Raw genomic sequence first — 19,568 nt, 5'->3', positions numbered from 1 at the left:
GTAAACATCTGGGAAGGAAAGTTTTAAGAACCAACTTCTTGCTTCCATCAGCATATTAAAAAGTGCAATAAATCTAAAGATCCCAGCTTCAAGACATCAGTGCCCAGGTCTTAGTTGTTGTTTAGAAGGATGTAGGGAAGGATTAAGTAAGAAATAAAGGAGCTTAAAAAGCACTAATAAACTGTGCTCTAACACGGACTGTTCAATAGTCAAGAAAACTCACTGAGGACACTGTTCTGAGCTTCCCAAGAAGGGAGTCTGGAAAATCACAGCTATTTCCTTTTATTCTCCCTCGAAATTAGAATTGTTGCATTATAAACACAAGAGCTGACCATAAAGTAAACAAAGCAAAACTTCAACTTTTTTGGAATCCTTTTGCTTGAGGTTTACTAACATTTTAGTTACCGTATTGAACTTAAAGCCTTCATAACTAACTGTAATACAGCACCTTACTCCACGTAGAGGATGCCTCCTGACCAAATAGTGTTGTGGTATTTTCTGCACTTTAAAGTCGTTGTGCCGGGGGAATGTTCTCTTCCAAAATCCCTCAGCAGGTCAGAAGGGCTCACACAACACAGAGAGCTGTGGGTACTTGAGGGCAGTCTGGGTGCTCCAGAAAAGTTTTGTGAAAATCTATGTCCAGCAAATTCAGTCAATATTCATTTAATATCGGCAATGGCTCCTTCTGTAATGTGCATCATCAGGCCCCACGCCAGCTAATAGATGTTTCCAAGTTTACCTTCATGTCTCCAGGCAGTTTTCTACTGAAAATGGCCAACTTAAGAAGCACCCCTGGAAGCCAGGCACTTCCTGCCTGCAGGCCGGAGGCAGCGCACTCCAAACCTGCCTGAATGTCTGTCTCCAGGAGGGACGCGTATAGACTTCTCTCAATCCACTTAGCACCAAACCTTTGCTCCTCCATATCTAAGCTGTACTCCTATCCAGTGCCACCGGGGAAAGAGTTTCTGGCCCCTCACTAGAACCCACATGGAAGCTTCTGGCATCTCCACCTCTGGAGGTGGCTCAGAGACAGGTGTGGGAGTGGCATCTTCTCCATTATGACCCTGACAAGCGTAGCAGGGTTTCTAGCTGATCCAGGGCACGCGTTCCCAGAGTAAATCTGTGAGAAGGAAGGTCATGGCCAGCTCTGCTGACTTCAGGCCCTACTGGCTCCAGGCCCTGTCCCCTTTCCCTAAGCAGCTGCAGCACCTGACCCCTCATCACCTGTGTCCCCTCCCTGGGCTCTAGGACCAATTCTGAACTGAGATAGAAGCTCTAGGTCTAACCCCCAGCTCCCTTCTGCCAAAAGTCTGACCTAGACTTTGTATTCCAATCAGATAAGAAGGATTTTACCCATTTTTCCGGTGTTCTATTGCTTGTATCCAAATATTGGTGACCTTATCTTTTGCTCCTGGAGCCTGAGTGGCTGCCTTAGCAATGCAGAGCTGCGTCCTTTTCTTTGTTCTCTCCAATGCCCCTCCTCTCTCCAACCTCTCCTCTGTTCCCCTCAAGCCCACCCTGCAAGGGCTGGAATCCTCCTGTCTGTGACTTTCGCCCAGTGTCTGGGGTCCTGCTACCTAACAGCTCCTTTTGAGGTTGACTGCCCACCTAGGTTTCTCAATAAGGTCTATCCCTAGATGTCCCTATGAGGGCAGTTCCCCTATCGATTGGGAAAACCTCCTAATTCAGGTGGGAGTTTCTGACACCAAGGGCTTACCTCCTGCCCCTCCTTCTGAGGCCTGGGCTTTTCTGTCTGCTACGCTGGAGTCTCAAGGCCTGGTGGGTCTCATCCCATTCAAGTTAACTGACAGCATAACAGTTCAATCTCAGGTTTGCCCATGCAGCCCTACTTAACCCAGTTAATGTAAAACAAAACAAACTAAAACTGAGCTATACTTGGAGCACTATTCAATCAAAATATTATTTATAACAATAATTCTTGGCAAAAACACATTAGAACCACCAAACAACAAATAAATCCTTTCAGATCCATCCTGTTCTCTCTATTCTGATTGCCACTAATTCATTCATCTCTTGGGTGGATGCTGCAGCAGACTCTGAGCTACATCTCTGTTTCTTCTCTGAGCCATCTCATTTCTAATGTGTCCCTCTGGCTGATCTTGCTAACATGCAAGCTGACCCGTGTCACTGTCTGGCTTAGAAATTCCTCAGTGGCTCCCCATGACCTTCAGGCTCTAACAATGCTGTAGTTGGGTTCCTACTCATCACCCCTCCCCTGCCCTGCTCACCTGATGCCCTCTAACCATGGTGGGCCACTTGCCCTTCGCTGAACGAGCAATATGCTGAAGGCATTCTGTCTTTGCACCAACTCTGCTCCCTTGTTTGGCATGGGGATCAGGCCCATCCATCCTGGAGGCTCAGTTTCCATGCCAGTCCTGTTCTCCAGGAGCTCTCACCCTGCTGCTCCCTGGGAAAATCTGGGTTAGGTTGCCTGCCCTTGCTCCAGACCCCCACAGCATTCCAGCTTCCTCCAGCATAGCCCCTAGGCTGTATTTGTCTTCTCTCTTTACATGCCTTTCTCTGTGTCTTTATAGCCCCAGAGCCCAGACCAACGCTTGACAGATGGCTGTCCCCACAGGTTCCTCACTGAAGCTCCCTCCCTCTCCAGCAGAAAGCCCCCTCCTCAGGTGGGCTCTCAGGTACCACCTGCCATGTGATGCCATACATCTCAGACCCTGAAACTCAGCAAAAGACCTGCTCAGAACCTGAGAATGGACAGTTTTGGACTTTCTTAAAGCTAAATCTGATATGTCTAATCTGACATGTCTGATTTAGATACATCTAAAGAAAGTAGACATATCTAATAATCTACTTTCTTTAGACGTATCTAAATCAGATTATTTTCATAGAAAGTCTTAATTCATCAGCCAAAATATAATAATGTAATTTGAACCAGGAAATTACCCATAGAAAAGTGACTAAAATCTAATGTGCTGACACAAACAAAATTAATCACTTCCATCTGTATATATCCGTTCTCAGTTGACCCAGCACATAAAGCATTTATACTTGCCTGGGATATCCACTAGAACTTACCCTAAGTAATATACAATGCATAGAAAGTGCATTTTAGAATAATGAGATATATGAGAGACAGAAGATAAGCTTGGACACAAACTGGTATCAGAGGACAGACTGTTCTGGAATTACCCCTCTGCTGAGGATTACTACCTTTCACAGGGTAGAGGGTGTGGCAGCACTGTTCCTCTGCCTAGAGGTTCAAGAGCCTGCTTTGTCATTAGAACTAATTAATTTCTGTTAGTAATGTGGAAAAGTCTATGTTCCAATCACCGGCATGTGGAATATGGGATGGGGCAAACTTGCTTCTTTGGAATGAATATCATTCTATCACCTTTATAAAACTACTCCTTTGTGGGTACTTCATTCTATATTTCTAATTTGTATTCCAAATGTAGATCTATAGCTACTTCTTTCCTACTCTGAGCCACTAGATGAGGCATGAGCAAATGGGGAAAATGTAAATGAAGCCTCATTTGATGATTCATGTCTTAGGAACTCTGTCCTCATTCAAAGCGTTTTCTCTTCCAAACTGTATTCTCCCAATATCCTAATAAGTCCTTTAAGTGGCATCACAAAGCATCCTTTTCTGAGCAGCAAGACACAAAAAATAATAGCTATCCCATTAAACTGTTGGGCAAGAACTCTGGCTGCAAGAATTACTCTTGTTCTGTAACAAAACCCTTTCTCCTTCTCTAAAGATAAATTTGACCTTGTGTTAACTTTCTATCTCAGTTCCCCTAGAAAACAATGAAGGTAGAATGTTAGCTGAATTACTAGGCAACAAAGCATATGGTTAAAATGATCCCTGATTTGGTAAATTGCATAAATATCTAGTAGAAAGTCATAGCTCTAGGCTTTTCTGAGTGCAATGATTCTTGTAACTTAATATGACCCTTGCTGGGACCTTAGAAGGCATACTATGGAGCAGTTCTAAGAGATACTGGCTTCTTTGGGGCATCTAAGCCAAGAAAGACTCATATCCACCAATGTGGATCTTGTCCTTTTGCACCCGAGCTTTCACTTGAGGAGCCAGAGACTAGTCTCTGGAACTCTTGCAAATACTCCACTGAAGAGAAATGCTTGACACTGACTGTCCAGCAAGCCGTGTTTCCTGCCCTGTATCCTTCTAAGTGAATCTGAGCCAAGTGTGGCTTATGGTAGTGAACTTGTAAGACTGCATGCTTAGGTGAAAACCTCTAGTGGATGTGGCATAACTACCACCCCGTGTATAAGGTATGGCTATTGTGTTTTCTGCAATGCGTTTTCTTAAAGACGTGGGATAGAATTTCAAGGAAAGAGTAAATTGATTCTCCCTTTAAAATAGGTTAAATTGATAAAATACTAAGAGAAAACACCCTATATTTAGGCAACTACACCAGGACTGCAACCATGCAAAAAGGATGAGTAAACTTGCTTAAGGTTTGGGAGGAAATATAGAAATATTCATATTGCTGTTTTGTTAAATGAGATATGGGATTCAGGGTGATGTTCTTTTTAGAAAGTATTTATTATGGCATTATAATATGGTCTGTGTAATATATTAACATTTTAAAAAATAAGTGGAAGGCCCTTTGACTGCATCATACCCAGCTTAATCCAGTGCTCCTTCTCCCTAAGCTGTCCTACCATCTTAAATATCCTCTTCATTCAGCCATCAAAAATAATGAAGAGACCCAGTACAGTGGCTCACGCTTGTAATCCCAGCACTTTGGGAGACTGAGGCAGGTGGGTCACTTGAGGTCAGGAGTTCGAGACCAGCCTGGCCAACGTGACATGGCAAAACTCTGTCTCTACTAAAAATACAAAATTAGCCAGGTATGGTGGTACAGGCCTGTAATCCCAGCTACTCGGAAGGCTGAGGCAGGAGAATTGCTTGAACCTGGGAGGCAGAGGTTGCAGTGAGCCAAGATCGTGCTGCTGCTCTCCAGTCTGAGTGACCAAGCGAGACTCCATCTCAGAAAAGTGGTAGAGATTAAAATGCAAAACAAAAAAGTTGTATTGGGAGGTTGGTAGTGGAGTGAGAGGGATATCTCAGTGCTGGCTATGATGCTTTTCTAGCACTAAGATTTCTCCTTGCAGGATAAGTCTTGCTGAGATAATGTCATTAGGTAAAAGGCAGAGGCTGTGTGCAGCCTGTAGTACTTAATATGGAGACCAGTATATTTGGTTTTAAAAATGGTACCTCCAAATATAATACTTAAAGAAAAGGGAAGTTGATACCCCATTTCTATGACATATGCCTAGAATTTTGGTGCTTTTGTTTCCCGCAAGAATGAAATGTTCTATTATTTTTTCATTTTCAGAATATATTCCTCTCATTAGAACCCCATATTATATGTATAACCCAAAAAGTGGAAACCATGTTCTTCCACCAGTGGCATTAGACCAAGAAAGCCTGCCTTTGAACCTTTAAAAGCCTGTCTCCAATCCTTAAACCCTTAATGGCTAGTGAACACAGCAATTCCCAATTAAGAGTCCTCAAATCTGATCTCAAAAATAACTGTCATGTTTTAGTAGAAGAGTGTACCTGAGACTTGGCCCTAGAAACATGTTTAAATGTCAACAATAACAGCAGATACCTGGAAACTTGTTCACTTGACCGGAGAATATGTCATTGTCGTGAAATGAAACTCCATGCCAGTAGATGTCACAAGGCAAGCGCCGGCCAAATGGGAACTAGAAGAGAAAAAATGTGACTCACAATAAGAATAAGAAGAGCAGCGACCACACTGACTATCCATTATGTACACATTCCTGGCACCCTGGTGTACTTACCATGGTTTAATCCTTATAATACGCATATGAGGTAAGTGATATTCTTTGCCATTTTACAGATGAGGAAACAGATTCAAACCGGTTTAATAACTTGTTCCAAGTGGTAGAGCTCTGATTACATGTGGCAGATACTACACTCCTGGCTTTGCAGGCACCATTTCACTTTAATCCTTATAACTACCCTATAAAGGATTACTCCCATTTTGCTGATTCAAAACTTGGGGCTGACAGAGGTAATTTAACATGCCCAAGGGTCACACAGAGCTGGTAAGGGGAGGAACCATGATTAGAGTCCAGGTCTATCCAAATTCCAAGCCCATACATCCCTTCCTCTGAAAATTACAACCCTCAACCGAGCCCAAAAGAATAAGCTTTCAGAGTCCCTCTTCCTTTATCTCTCTCTCTCTCTCTCTCTCTCTCACACACACACACACACACACATACACACACACATATGCTCCATGAGGGTAAGATGAATCCCAGTGCCTGAAACAGTTCCCAAAACTCGTAAAGTCTTCCTGAATTAATAAATGAACAAATCAGGAGTGGTCATCTGACTCAAGATGAGATAACCAGATTCTCTCTTCCAGGAATCTGGAAATCAGAGATGCCAGGCAGCCTCTGCTGGCCCTTGAACTGGCAGGGATAAAAAGCCAGGGCAGGGCAGCTGTGCTTGGCTATGCGCACAGGAGCAGAGACAGCCAGTCTGCTGAGAGACAAGAAAGGAGCAGGTGTGGGAGGGAAAGCAGAGATGAGACAACATGGCCCTAGAAACTCAGACTGAGTGGCCTCAGACCTGCGTAAGCCTGTAAGATAGCCTTGTATCCTGAGAACACCTTTTTGGTCTTCTAAAATCTTGTTTGGCACAAGCTATAGAGTTTCAATTATTTGCAGCCAGAAAATTTCTCACCGAGACAAAAGGGCCTGTTCTTTCCACTACATCCTGCTGCTTCTCAAAGTTATCAACAAGCTCTGCATTTAATGAACATATTTTTTAAATCTGTAACTCAGATAACCTTGTTAAAGGAGAAAAGGGAGGCCATGTTAGTTCATATTCAGAATTTGCTTGTTAAAAGTGCACACGAATAGATATGCCAACATATTAAATAAAAATTTTTGATTTTCCCATTCTAGGACTATAGGTAATCAGAATTTTTATCTACTTCAAGTTGAGGGGCCAAGGTCCAATGGAAGAACATAGCCTTACTAATGAAATGGTGGTGACTCAATGCTTTCCATCCATTCCACATTAAAATGAAGCCAGCCTCAAGTCATTTAAATCAGTCACATTATTTCAAAGCCGTGCACAGTGAGGCATATGTTGTACACTCTACTCACATTAACAACTTCTATCTATAATTTACAGCATTTTGCTCATTTTCTTTTTATGCAATGGGCTGTAAGTTATTAATTCAGTACTCATAAATACAATGAGATACAACATATGTTATTTTCTTCTAGCTGTTAAGTGCTAATATAGAGAAGGAGAAAATAACCAGAATTAAGCAGGCTATCCAAGCAAAGGGTAAAGTGGCTTTGCTTTGTTGCCCACAATGAGGAACAAACACCTTGTCAGTGGGCAACCCAAAGACTCTTATCTCCTTTTTCATCACTCTTCAATGCTTACCACCCTCATGAATACTAAATTGCCCCTCCTTTTAGAGGCACCTGTAGCTCATTCAGTTTTGAGAAACTACCATTTTTTAAAATGTGTCCATTCACTCAGTAATTATTATATGCCAGACTAGGTGCTAGGAATATGGGGGATATAATTTTAATTAAGTCCCAGGATTTCACAATCCTACCTCTTTTTAAGCTCCTTTAAAAACTGTCCGCTTACACAGCTAACATCATACTCAATGGTAAAATACTAAAAGCTTTAAAGCTTTTCCTCCATGATCAGGAATAAGACAAAGATGCCCACTTTTATTTAACATCAACATAGTATTATAAATTCTAGCCAGAATAGGCAAGAGAAAGAAATAGAAGGTGTCCACATTAGAAAATAAGAAGCAAAATTATCTGTTTGTTGATGACATGATCCCATATGTAGAAAACTCTAATGATTCCACAGAAAAATATTAAAAGTAATAAACAAATTCAGCAAAGTTGCAGGATACAAAATCAACACATAAAAATCAACTGTGTTTCATACATGATAAGGAACAATCCAAAAAGGACATGTTTTTAAGAATTCCATTTATAATAGCATCAAAAAGAATAAAATACTTAGGAATTAACCAAAAAGGTGAAAGACTTGTACACTGAAAACTATAAAATATTTGTAAAAGAAATTACAGAAGATATTAATACAAATAAACAGAAAGATATCCTATGCTCATAGACCGGAAGAGTTAATATTGTTAGGATGTCAATACTACCCAAAATGGTCTACAGATGCAATGCAGTCTCTATCAAAATCCCAATAACTTTTTTCAAAATAAAAAAATCCATCCTAAAATTCATATGGAATTACAAGGGACCCCAAATAGCAAAAACAATCTTGAAAAAAAAAAAAAAGAACCAAGTGGAGTTCTCATACTTCCTTTTTTTTTTTTTTTTTTTTGAAACAAGAGTCTTCCTCCGTCACCCAGGCTGGAGTGCAGTGGTACAATCTCAGCTCACTGCAACCTCTGCCTCCTGGATCAAGTGATTCTTTCTCTTCCGCCTCAGCCCCCCGAGTGGCTGGGATTACTGGCACATGCCAGCGCACCCAGCTAATTCTTGTATTTTTAGTAGAGGCTGGGTTTTGCCACGTTGGCCAGTCTGGTCTCAGGCCATCCACCTGCCTCGGCCTCCCCAAGTGCTGGGATTAAAGGTGTGAGTCACTGCGCCCAGGCTGGAGGTCTCACATTTCCTGATGCCAAAAACAAAGCTACAGTAATCAAATAGTGTATACAATAACAATGAGATACCACCAGACACCTATTACAATGGCCAAAGTCCAAAACACTGACACACCAAATGCTGGCAAGGATGTCGAGCAACAGGAACTCTCATTCCTTTCTGGTGGAAATGCAAAATGGTAAAGCCACTTTAGAAGGCAGTTTGGCAGTTTCTTACAAAACTAAACATACTCTTATTATATAATCCAGCAATTAGTTCTCCTTGGTATTTATCCAAATGGGTTGAAAAACTTATATCCACACAAAAATCTGCACATGAATGTTTATAGCAGCTGTATTCATAACTGCCAAAACTTGGAAGCAGCTGAGATGTCCTTCAGTAGGTGAGTCCTTCTGTAGGTGAGTAGATAAATAAACTACAGTATATCCAAACATTGAAATATTATTCAGTGCTAAAAAGAAATGAGCTGTCAAGCCACTAAAGACATGGAGGAATCTTAAATGCATATTACTAAATGGAATAAGTCAATCTGAAAAATCTACATGCTGTATGATTCCAACTAAACTACATTCTGGAAAAGGCAAAACTACAGAGACAGTAAAAAGATCAGTATTTGCCAGGGGCCAGAGGGGAGGAAGAGATGAACAGGTGAAGTACAGAGGATTTTAGAGCAGTGAAAATACTCTGTGTGATACTATAATGGTAGATACATGTCATTATACGTTTTTCAAAACCCATAGAATAGCACCAAGAGTGAAGAGTAATGTAAACTATGGACTTTGGGTGATGATGACATGTCAATGTAGTTTCATCAGTTGTAAAAAACACACCACTCTGATTCAGGATTTTGATGGTGGGGGAGGCCATCAATGCAGGTGGGGGAAAATCTCTGTACCATATGCTCAATTTTGCTGTGAACCAAAAATGCTTTAAAAATGAAAATAAAAACAAATGAAAAAAATCAGTGTGGTACTGGCATAAAGACAGATATAGAGGACAGTGGGATAGGATAGTTCAGAAATAAAGCCTCTCAGGTGTGATCAAATGATTCTCAACAAGGATGACAAGACTATTCAATAGAGAAAGGGCAGTCTTTTCAACAAGTGGTGCTGGGAAAACTGAATATCCACGTGCAAAAAGAATGAAGTTGGACCTTTACCTTATACCATATACAAAAATTAACCCAAAATAGATCAAAGGCCTAATCATATGAGCCAAAACTATTAAATCCCCTAGAAGAAAATATAGGAGAAAAGCTTCATAACACTAGAAATATAGAAAACATAGGAGAAAAACTTCATAACACTGCATTTGGCAATGATTTCTTGGATATGACAACGTAAGCACAGCCAACAAAAAACAAAATAGGTAAATCAAAGATAAAAATCAAAAACTTTTTTCATCAAAAGACACTATGAACAGAGTGAAAAGGTAACCCACAGAATGGCAGAAAATATGTGAAAATCATATATTTGATAATAGATCAATAGTCAGAATATATTTTTTTCTTTTCTTTTTTTATTTTATTATTATACTTTAAGTTTTAGGGTACATGTGCACAACGTGCAGGTTTGTTACATATGTATACATGTGCCATGTTGGTGTGCTGCACCCATTAACTCGTCATTTAGCATTAGGTATATCTCCTAATGCTATCCCTTCCCCCTCCCCTCACCCCACAACAGTCCCCGACGTGTGATGTTCCCCTTCCTGTGTCCATGTGTTCTCATTGTTCAATTCCCACCTACGAGTGAGAACATGCGGTGTTTGGTTTTTTGTCCTTGCGATAGTTTGCTGAGAACGATGGTTTCCAGCTTCATCCATGTCCCTACAAAGGACATGAACTCATCCTTTTTTGTGGCTGCATAGTATTCCATGGTGTATATGTGCCACATTTTCTTAATCCAGTCTATCGTTGTTGGACATTTGGGTTGGTTCCAAGTCTTTGCTATTGTGAATAATGCCACAATAAACATACATGTGCATGTGTCTTTATAGCAGCATGATTTATAATCCTTTGGGTATATACCCAGTAATGGGATGGCTGGGTCAAATGGTATTTCTAGTTCTAGATCCCTGAGGAACCGCCACACTGACTTCCACAATGGTTGAACTAGTTTACAGTCCCACCAACAGTGTAAAAGTGTTCCTATTTCTCCACATCCTCTCCAGCACCGGTTGTTTCCTGACTTTTTAATGATCGCCATTCTAACTGGTGTGAGATGGTATCTCATTGTGGTTTTGATTTGCATTTCTCTGATGGCCAGTGATGATGAGCAGAATATATTTTTAAACTCCTACAACTCAACAATGAAAAAACACTTACAAAATGGACAAAAGTCCTGAATAGACATTTCTCCTAAGATATACTAATGGCCAATGAGCATATGAAAAAATATTTAACATCATTAATCATTTAAAAAATTGCAAATCAAAATCATAAGAAACTGCTTCATACCCATTAGGATAACTATTATCAAAAACAGGCTGGGCGAGGTGGCACACACCTGTAATCACAGCACTTTGGGAGGCTGACGCGGGAGGAGTTCAAGACCAGCCTCAGCAACGTAGCAGGGCCCCCATCTAACAAACAACAACAGCAAAATACCTGAAAAATTAGCTGGGCATGGTGGCATGCCTGTAGTCCCAACTACTTGGGAAGCTGAAGTAGGAGGATTGCTTGAACCCAGGTGTTTGAGGCTATAGTGAACTATGATTGCACCACTGCTCTCCAGCCTAGATGATAGAGACCCTATCTAAAAAAAAAGAAAAAAAAATCACAGGACCTAAGTGTTGACAAGTATATAGAGAAATTGGAACCCTTGCACATTAAGAATATAGAAAGCTGTGTAGTTTAAAAAAAAAAATTACTGGCTGATCGATCTAGCAATTCCAGTTCTGGGTGTATCCCCAAAAAGAAATGAAAGCAGGCTGGGAGTGGTTCCTCACCCCTGTAATCCCAGCACTTTGGGAGGCCGAGGTGGGCAGATCACCTGAGGTCAGGAGTTCAAGATCAGCCTGGCCAACATGGCGAAACTCTGTCTCTACTACAAATACAAATATTAGCCGGGCGTCGTGGTGCGCCTGTAATCCCAGTTACTTGGGAGGCTGAGGCAGGAGAATCGCTTGAACCCAGGAAGCAGAGGTTGCAGTGAGCCAAGATCACGCCACTGCACTCCAGCCTGGGTGACAGAGTGAGACTCCATCTCAAAAAAAAGAAAAGAAATGAAAGCAGAAACTCAAACAGATATTTATATACCAACATTCATAGGAGCATTATTCACAATAGCCAAAATGTAGAAAAAGCCCAGGTGTGCCCATTAGTGGATGAAGAAATAAACACAGTATGGTATATAAATACAATAGAAAATTATCCAGCCTTATAAAGGAAGGAAATTCTGCTACAACATGGATGTACCTTGAAGATGTGATGCTAAGTGAATGAGCCAGACACAAAAAGACAAATATCGTATGATTCTACTTATCTGAGGAACCTAGAGTAGTCAAATTCATAGAGGCAGAAAGTAGGATGGTGGTTGCCAGGGGCTGAAGGGAACAGAAATAGGGAGTCAGTGTTTAATGGGTACAGAGTGTCAGTTTGGGAAGATGAGAAAGTTCTGGAGATGCATGACGGTGATGGTCGGACAGCAGTGTGATTGTACTTAAAGCCACTGAACTGTACACCTAAAAATGGTTAAAATGGTAAATTTTATATCATGTATGTTTTACCACAATAAAAACAAAACACCATCTACTTAAGCCCCCTGATAGAGTTTGGATTTGTGTCCCCGCCCAAGTTTCATGTCGACTTGCAATCCCCAGTGTTGGAGAAGAGGCCTGGTGGGAGGTGATTGGATCATGGGGACAGACTTCCCTCTTGCTGCTCTCGTGACAGTGAATTCTCACGAGATCTGGTTGCTTAAAAGTGTGTAGCACCTCCCCCTCTTCTCTTTCTTCCTCCTGCTCCAGCCATGTAAGACACCTCCTTCCTGTTTGCCTTCTTCCATGATTGTAAGTTTCCTGAGGCCTCCAGAGCCATTCTTCCTGTACAGCCTGCGAACGATGAGCCAATTAAACCTCTTTCCCTTATCAATTACCCAGTCTCAGGTAGTTCTTTATAGCAAGAACAGACTAATACGCCCCCTGCAGCTGAGGGGCCATTTGTGGCTCTACTCTGAGCTGTCTGCAGCATAGAATGCTGTTCAGATTGTCATGGAGCATTGAAAGCTGACAAATGGTTCTCAGATCCCCATTCTCCATCTTTTTCCAGTCCCGACCATCCTCCCAGTTTCCCGGGTTCTAAATCTGGTAGTCATCTTTCCTTTTCTCTTCTTCAGACACTTTTGGAAAAAGCACTGGATTTGGGATCAGCAGACCTGAGAGTCCTAGACTTGTCTCTGGCACTCACTGTGAGATTGTAATTAAGCCTCTATCCTCAGGAGATAGAGATGAGGAAACGTGGCAAGACAGCGAGGAGAACCAACCAAGATATGGAAATGGAAGGGCTTAGTACATGCCACAGAACAACAACACAATCTGAGTTCCATCATTGATTCAGGTACTCATTAGGTGTTGATTAAGTACCTCCTACGCACCAAAGGGTCTCAGGAGCCAACAACACAATGGGAAATGTCTGCCTTTGGAGTATACGGTCCACGGGGGAGAAGATGATAAGCCAGATGGTGCTCAAAGGTATCACTATAAACCTTGGTAGGGGCTGTGGAAGGAATCCCAGAGAGCAACGAGGGCACAGGAAGACCCAGTCACATCTGGGGAGCCTGAGAAGGCCACCCCGTGTCAGGTGACCACCTGTCCATTTGTCCAGAAGGTTCCAGCGTATGCCTGTTGTCCTGGTGTTATTATTCATAACACCCATTGCACTTTCAAATGTATCCCAGTTTGGGTAATAAATAAAATGGTCAACCTTTTCCTGAGGATGGGCAATTTGAGCTGAGATTGGAAGGAAGAATGGGAGTTGACTAGGAGATGAGGGAAGAAGGGTGTTCAGACAGAAAATAAATGTGTAAAAGCACAGAGGTAGGACTGTCATTGGCTCAAGGCAAAGCCTGATGGAGGGTCAGGGTGGCTGCAGCAGAGAGGACAAGAGGGAAGTGGTGGAGATGAGACTTCAGCAGGGGGCAGCTCAGGTAGGGCTGCACCCTGTGCTGGAGCATGCCCCCGCCCCCTCTCCCCGGAAGAGAATGAACCCAGCGAGCCAGCTGGGAAAGAGAGACCACAGAGAGAGAGAGTACATGTTGTAAAAGCAAGGGAAAAGTGTTTCAAGACTAAAGGAGTGGTGGGAAGCTGAGAGGTCAGACAAGATGAACATTAAAAACTGCTCATTTGATATAATGCCACAGAGAGCTTTGGAACCACTCCAGTTCACACCATCACCTTCCTGATTCCCTTACTATGCTTAGGATGTGCCTGTGCTGTTCTTTAGTTATTTCATGTGTAATCCTTATCTCCCTCATTAACACTATGCACTTCTAGGGCTAGGGACAATTTGATATGCATGTCTCAGGTCTCCAGTGGGGTGTAACCAGGTATCTGGCAGGTCCCAGGCCCACAGGAAAATTAGAAGCCATAATCCTGAGAATCACCCATGTCACCTTCTCCCTCCTCAACATCCACTGGGCAGCAAGCCCTCTGGCAGATCTCCTAGCTTATTTTTAATTTCCTCTCCTTCCTGAATCCCCACTGCCTCTGCCTTACTTCAGGGCCTCATCTCTCACCAGCCTCCTCCCCCATCTCCCTTCCTCCAGGGTCTCCTCTTTAGTCTACCTGACACACAGCAGGATGAGAGACTTTTATTTCCATTATTTTATTTTTATTTTTTCAGAGATGGGGTCTCACTCTGTCAGCCAGCCTGGGTGCAGTGGTGTGATAATAGCTCACTGCAGCTTCAAACTCCTAGCCTCAAGTGATCCTCCTGCATCAGCCTCCCTAGTAGCTGGAACTATAAGTACATGGCACAGCACCTGACTATATCTTTTACTTTTTGTAGAGTCAGAGTTGCGCTATGTTGCCCAGGCTGGTCTCAAACTCCTGGCCTCAAGCAGTTTTACCATCTTGGCTTTCCAAAGTGCTGGGATTATAGATGTGAGGCACTGAACCCAGCCCAGATTTTTATTTTTAAACACAGCTCTGACCATATCGCTCCTTTGCTACAACTCTTCAATGCCTCCCCGTGGACCGACCACAGGATCAAGGCTAAGCTCCAAGCCTCATCTGAAAGACACTTCACAGACTCCCCTCTGCCAACCTGCCCACCTCAAGTTGGGCCACTTAACTCTTGGGCACTTGCACTGTCACTGTGACTACTTTTGATCCTTTAAGGATACAGCACTTTATTACTTGGTGGCCTGGGTTTCTTCATGTCCTTCCACCTGGGATCTTCTGACTGGGCTTGCCCATCCACTCCCCCTCCATGATGATGATCTCTCAGCTCTCTTTGTCTGTGGCCTCTGTCGCTACACCCATCACAGGCCATTCTGCAACATCCTGTCTGTACATCTGTCCACCTGGCCACTTTGCAAACTCCTTAAGCACAAGGAAAGCCCATGATCATCAGTGTATCCCTAACACCAAGTCTTCAGCACCCTGTAGGCTTTGTTTTTAACCTTTCTGAGGTCATAAATTCCTTTGAGATTCTTGCCAGAAAAAAAAAAAATGCACGCACATGCACAAAATCTTCCACATGAGCTTAGGAGATTCAAAGACTCCCTACAGCCCCTAGTTGTTCTCAGATACCAGTGTTAGCAATGCCTGCAGTAATGTTTCATGAATAAATGAACTCACAAAGAGCAGCCACTCAAATACATGTCATCATCATCACCACTAACATTAGCATTTAGGTAATGCTTGTTCCTATGTCTATGTGTTAAACACTTTACATGTATTACCTTATTTAATCCACAAACATGATAAAAGTGCTATTAACCCTATAATAAAGATTATGATATAGGTGCTACTATTAACCCTATTTGCAAATGAGGGCACCAAGTGCTAGGAGAGTAAATAACTTTCCCAAGGTCACAGAGGTATTATATTAAGGGCAGAGGCAGGATCAAATCCAGGTCTGCGCAGTTTCCAGGCCCATGCACTTAAGCACTACAGATGTCTTTTTGGAGACTGCTATAGTCTTATTTACTAGTCACGCGTGAATAACTGTAACCCTCACCCTACATGCTACCATCTTTGTCACAAAGAAAGTTCCTCCCCCAGAGTATACACCTGGATGGACCCGAAATCTTTTCCCTCTTGACCAGAAGAACTAAAAACAAACTTGCAAAATAGTCACGTTCAAACGAGAACTGAAGCTGTTAAATGTTCTTTGAGCAAATCTGTGTTTAAGGAATTGATGTTCGGGTCCCTCTTCTAATGGCCCAAAGAGAAAATTCAAGTCCCCCTGGGGACTTTGCAAAATGAAATTTCACAGTGAATGCTGATGAAAGTACAGTTCACATTTCTGTACTTTGTGAATGATTTTCTTCATAAAGCTTCTCTATGAACAGAAAGCATTTCAACTGACTGAGGATAAAGGTGGCAAATAAGCTTTGATATAAGCAAGTCTGTGTGCAATGCATCTGTAGGGGGGAAATGGTCCAAATGGCTGCTCTAAGATGAGGGGTCCAAAGTACTCAAAGGAAACACAGGGAAGGTGCTGTCATGGCTAAGGTACCAAGCGTGGACCAGCGAGACCCCAGCTCAAGCCCCAACCCACCACACCCCACTCAGAGACTCCAACAGTGACTTTGCTTCCGCAGCTCAGCTACAACTGAGAAAAACAATAGTAATAAAACCTGTCCACCTCCCAGGGCTGTTATGTGGACTGCGATAACACATGGGAAAGCATTTTGTAAACAGTACATTGCTGTACTATGAGACAAGTTATTATTGTTAATGTCCAAGGAAATCACCTCAACAAGTAACTTCAATTTAAAAAGACGCCAACCAAATATCGCGTGTCATTAGGACAGCTCTTGAGTAAGGACACTGCGGTGTGCGTGCACTTGGGAAACCTTCCATGATGCCTTCAGGCAGGTTAATAGAGTTCTCTCCAATGTTCCCCTGGCATTCTGTTGGTGCCAGTAATATAGCCACTGTCTTACGGGGCATTAATGTTTACATGACGGCCTCCCTCACCTGACAGGATGCTTCAGGGGAGAGACATTTTATTCTTCTTTCTATCCTCTCCCCTACCTGTGGTCTGCAGCCTCCAAGATGGTCCCCAGTGATCCCTGCCTCCTGGAATTCAATCCCTTGTGTGTCCTCTCCCACATTGTCACAGGCTTGGTCTAGATGACCAATGGCATACAGCAGAAGTGATAAGCCGTCACTTCTGATATTTAGGATATTTTTATAAAAAGACTACGGTGTCTGCCTTAGTCTCCTCACTCCCCCTTTGCTTTGGGAATGCTTAGGGAGACACCCACGTGGTAAGCAACCGAAGTCACCTGCCATCAGCCATGTGAGTGAGTTTGGAAGTGGATCCATCAGCCCCAGTCAAGTACTCAGGGTCTGCGACTCTGCCCAACAGCTTGACTGTAGCCTCATGAAAAAGCCTAAGCCAGAACTACCCAGCTAAGTCACACTCAGATTCCTAACCCTCAAAAATGGTGTAAGATCATGGATGTTTTTTTTTTAAGCTGCTTAGTTTTGGGGAAATTTGTTACACAGCAATAGATAATGAATGCACCATTTCAGTTTCAGAGCAAGGTCCCAGAGAAAGAACATGTTCTGAGAATGAACGAATTTAAGATTAATATATCCTTATAATATAATGAATATAGTAATTACTATTGAGTACTTAACAATGTGCCAGGTATCTTACATAAATGCCTCCATTTTGCAGATAAAGAAATATAATCCCATTGCTAATAAGTGACAAACCCAGAATTTGAAGCCATGTTGGTTTATCTCCAAAGACTGCACTCCTTCAATTCGACTAAGGGGGATGGATGGATGGATGGATGGATGAAATGAGCACATACAGCAGAGATTTGTGACAAACACTTCAAAGAAGATATCATAAATTTCTTTAACATACCCTGCAGTTTCTGCCTTGACATCCATTTTGTGGTCTAGCATAAGTTATTTGAAACCCAGTCATACCACATCGCCTTTGGCCTAGTTAAAACTTTTCCTCCCATGTGGTTGTTTGTGATACTGCCTGCTTGTTGCTCATCCCACGGACCCAAAACCCAACACACCCACAGCTGCTGACCACAACAAAACCTAATCACCAACACCAGAGTCTGTCTGTCTCTCTTCTCTCTCTCTTTCTCTCTCTCTGTGTCTCTCTCTTGCTCACTCACTCGCTCTCACTTCCCACTCACTGGTTGAGCTCTCTGTCCCCTCCAGACTTCCAGAGAGTCCCCAGTCAATGCCCCTAAACTCTCTGGATCCTCTGAGTAATAAATTTCTTCTGTTTCACCTCCTTATTGTGTCTCATCTGACACACACCCAAACCTAACTTTCCCCTTGGTCAGGGCTCTCCTGGAGACTGGCTATCTTGGCCTGTGGCCACGCTCAACAGAGAGACCTCGACACCAAATTAGAAAGAACCCATAACAATAAAAATCATAAAAGAAAAAACATAGCACAGAAAAGTCCAGAAGAGGCCAATTAAGACAAAGAAAGAACTAAGCAACTGCCCTTCAAGAGTGGACAAAAAAAAACTATCACTCTTCCTCAATCGAGAAAAAAAGCAGACTAAGAAAATACTGGTGGAAATTGATGAAATCCTGAAGGGTGTGACCAGATGGAACACAGTTCTATCTGCCAAATGTGAGCACATCAAAAGAAGGCATGTCCCTTTCAGGCCTGAAAGAGGGAGGCCCGCTCACTTCTCTGCCTTGCTGCTCACATCTCAGTGAACAGCATTGCTCCCCAGGCAGAGGAGAAATTCTACCCCAACTGAGGGGCCCAGGAAGATTCCAGGCTCACTCTTGCCTATGGAAAATGAAGCTGGTGAGAAAAGGTTTCCCCATGCCAGCGAGGGACCAGACAGCTTCCCGACTGCAGTGTCTTTGGATGGGGCTGGTGGGGAAGCCCACCTGTGGGAGCAACTCCAAGCCTGTTTCCTCGATGGGAACAATAATGTCGACTTGATTGGGTTATTACAAGGATTAATAGTATGTTTGGACCACCTAGCACGGGGCCTGGCACACAATGCTTGATGCATAGCAGGTGTTCAAAAACTGCTGGTTTCTTCTTCTCTTCCATTCTTTCCTATCATTCTTCACCTCATACTTATTGACTGATAAGATTTTTAAAAACTCTTCCTTCATCCATCTTTCTGTTACCCAAAAGAGCTAGGAGATGGGGGTGTTTTGCAGGACTAGCCTAAGTTTAAATGTGCACATGGTACAATCAGGGTATTAAAGCCATGTGAGTCTTCATGGGTAGGCACGTAACCTCTGGAGAAAGCCCACAAGTGCAGAAAGGCTCCTTCCCTCGAGTTCAGGAACTTGGATTCAAATCTCAGCCCTGCCAACTATTAAGGGCCTGGGTTTCATCATCTGAGAAAGATGAGTAGCAGAGCCTCCCTCACAGGGGATGTTGTAAAGGTGAAAACAACCGCATAGGTGAAAGTCTGTTTGTGAATGGCCTGGCAGACAGTAGGAGTCAAATTAGTCCAATTAGAGAATATTGAGAGCAAGCCTCCTGGATTATTCACCTAATTAAGTCCCTTGGTGAGAAAGGCAGAGAGGAAGAGTCCCCAGACATGCCTGCTGGCAGAGAAAGCAGAAGCTGGCCCTCCACAAACCCACCTCAGGAAACACAGTCCATCAAGCATGGCTCTGGTCCACCAGGAATCCAGGAGCTGGGTCGGGGTAGAGGCAGATGTGTCGACAGATCTGCAAATGCACTCTGCGTGTCAAAGTGCTGTGTGAGAG

The 19,568-nt window shown here is 42.8% G+C and overlaps 1 pseudogene; it reads right to left on the bottom strand.

The window, feature by feature from the left end:
* LOC129531751 (NADH dehydrogenase [ubiquinone] 1 alpha subcomplex subunit 8-like) overlaps positions 1 to 19,568 on the bottom strand; it is a 58,823-nt pseudogene that overhangs the window by 8,070 nt on the left and 31,185 nt on the right.

Source organism: Gorilla gorilla, chromosome 12 (genome assembly GCF_029281585.2).
Source record: "Gorilla gorilla gorilla isolate KB3781 chromosome 12, NHGRI_mGorGor1-v2.1_pri, whole genome shotgun sequence".
NCBI classification, from domain to species: Eukaryota; Metazoa; Chordata; class Mammalia; order Primates; family Hominidae; genus Gorilla; species Gorilla gorilla.
Note: the sequence above shows the minus strand (reverse complement) of the source record. Positions and strands in the feature narration are given on the sequence as shown.